General features: G+C 34.9%; 1 long non-coding RNA gene across 1 annotated transcript; it reads left to right on the forward strand.

The window, feature by feature from the left end:
* Window positions 1–52: 52 nt before the first annotated feature.
* LOC109581256 (uncharacterized) lies at window positions 53–373 on the forward strand. Its single transcript, XR_002184567.1, has 2 exons — window positions 53–94; window positions 141–373. It is a non-coding gene; the product is annotated as an uncharacterized LOC109581256 (long non-coding RNA).
* Window positions 374–2,969: the final 2,596 nt, after the last annotated feature.

A 2,969-nucleotide genomic window follows, 5' to 3' on the forward strand; every position in this document is an offset into this window, starting at 1 on the left:
TGCTTTATGAGGTAGAGTTTACATAGTTAGTATAACAAATGTTTGTTGTTTTTTATAGAAAGAAAAGTTCATGTACTATTAATAAGCAAACAAAGTTAGTGTATTCTATTCTGTTAAGTTATTAATAATTATGATAATAGAGCTGATGATGATATTTCAATGCAAGTATGTGAACCGTATGGAATCCACAAGACTAAACTAAGTGAAGAGAATGAAGGAGTCTATGATGAATGTCAAACATCACCTGAAGATGTTTATGAACGTATGCCGCAATGAAAGGTATTAGAGCAACTTAATATAGAGCAACTGTTGAAACTTTTTCACTAGTTTTAATGTAGCAATTGTTTTTACATAGTTTGTGTGAAAAAGAGAATACAAATTTATGAGTGCATTTAAGCTGATTTTGATCACATTTGGATTTTTAAAAGATTTTTTACAGTTGCTACCAATAATTACACTATATACATACATGCACATCAACCTGTCTATTCCTGACACCTTGGGACCCAATAACACTGTCCTGATTATGAAAGTGTTCTTATTTCAGAGGTTCATTGATACACATTAATATTGTAGTGGACTTTGCTGAGTCTGTAAGTATAATCAAACTGAAATGATTTTGTTTCAGAGTCTTCAAGAGGATTTCTTAATGTAATGACTTGTCCACTGTTCCCAATTATGACTAGTGTCTGCTTGTTTATCTCCTCCTGTTTGTGTACATAAGTATAGTCTATTAAGAAATAATAATGAGATATACATAATTTATACAATAATAAAAGGATGAGGATATCAATGGTCTAACTTTAATAACAACTCTAGCAGTTATTTTCACTTCTTCAAATTGACAAGCTGATAATGAGTCTGATCATAATCAGGAAACCTGGTGGGGGTCCTTACTAATTTTGATGTGAACTGAAAACATAATGCATGCATTCACTGAGATTCAATACTTATAATTATGTACACTGATGGTTTAAGGGAAATGCATTTGTCACAAAAATAAACATGCTATTGTTTTGAATTGTCATAGATGTAACTTGTTTTAAGGAAAAGTAAACAAATTTTAATTCTGACACGTTTACATCTTATGCACTTTGCTTATGTAAAAGAAAACTGGCATGCATAGATCTAGTTTTAATTTGTCAAAAAATAACAGCACTGTAACAGAGCTATAATTCTATTCAGTTTATTGTTAAAATGGCATTGTCAGTATCAGGAGTGATTATAGTCTTCCTGTTGAGTGTTAGTGAAGTGATTAGTCAATGTCCACCTTCCTCAGGTAAGACACTGGATGTGTATAATAACAACTATATAGGTTTTTATAGGTATCTACCTGAGGCATAATAAAACCTGTTATCCCAATGGATCATATTTTTCAGACAGTAGCATCAGACCAACTCCCATAGAGTGTGGATTACCTGGTGCTACTCTGAATGGTGGACGATGGATTGGTCCTAGTGGAGCAATTCCTTGTGGTATTGGTTACATTCAAAATGTTCAATGTACTACTGGGTCAGGTGCTAATCTCAGTGTTTTCATAAATCCAGCTAATGGCTTTCTTAGAGCACCTGGTGATGGCTGGTACAAGTGTTGTCTACCGACTGATTGTTCAGATCCTAACGCTAACATTATCTTTGCTAATATATTCAGTAAGAGGAGACTATAATCACTTACTAATCTAATAATTTTCATTTGTAGGATATGCACAGATAGAATCATTTACTGTTGCTGATCTTCCTTCTGATATGACAGTATATCCTCAGGAATACAAACTGAATTGCATTAAAATTGGACACAATAGGTATGGCATTAGTAAGAGCATTGGTAGTACTGCACTGGCTAGTTACACTAATTGTTTTGATGGCAGTAATAGTTGTTCTGGTACTGTGTTAGATAGCATTACCAACACATTAAGATATACTGTTACCATCACATGGGATGGGATGACTGTCAGTAGTGGATCAATCAGTCAATCAACCACTGGAGATCAAATGTATCAGTATATACTGGATAATCTTAGTGGTGGTGATGATAGAACACGTTATTTAACTATAAAAGGTAATGTCTGTGATTATTGTGTTTTAGTATTATCTCTCTTTCTATTAGTACCAGCAACTGCTCCCTCTTCTCTTACTGAGGTCAACAAAACAGCTACCACTATCACTGTCATTTGGACTGCACTTGATTCATCTGATGCTGATGGATATGTAGTCAATGTCACCAGTGACACAGACACTGTGCAGACAGTACAGGTGGAGGGAACTAGTAATAATACAATCACACTGAATGGACTGAGAGGAGGAACAACTTATAACATCACAGTCAGAGCCTATCAACAATTACTGGGACCTGCTAGTACAATCAGTGTACAGACCTTACCAGGTATTGCTACTGCACCTTTTAATGTACTATTAACATTGTTGATGTATTTCTAGTTATTCTACCATGCCTAGTTGTAATTGACCAATCAGATTGCTTGGTTGTAGGTTCATAAATAACTAACTTACCTCTGATTTCCCGGGAGGTTAATAAATAATTTCCCGGGAGGTTGAATAAGTAGCCCGGGAGGTTGAATAAGTAGCCCGGGAGGTTGAATAAGTAAATTCCCGGGAGGTTGAATAAATAATTTCCCGGTAAATTAAATAATACGTAAAGGTTATACAACGAGGTGGAGGTATCTATGGCATTTATCATCATAGGCGTATTTGGACCCGGGCAAGCACGGGCTTTGCCCGGGTAGAAATTTGCAACCATAATTATGTTCATTGGTTATTGTATTATACACAGTATTGCAACAGTGGGAGGACTGTTAACCACAATAGCTATCACTGTTAGCCACAATAATTTAACACACACCTACATGTTCCAAGTGTTTATTTAAGCACCAGGGCAGTTATAGGTCTTAAATTTTAAAATGCATTTGCCCAAATTGCCCACAATCAATATTTAAAGTACAAATAATTAATTGG

This window comes from Amphimedon queenslandica, unplaced genomic scaffold (genome assembly GCF_000090795.2).
Source record: "Amphimedon queenslandica unplaced genomic scaffold, v1.1 AMPQUscaffold_13452, whole genome shotgun sequence".
Classification (NCBI taxonomy): domain Eukaryota; kingdom Metazoa; phylum Porifera; class Demospongiae; order Haplosclerida; family Niphatidae; genus Amphimedon; species Amphimedon queenslandica.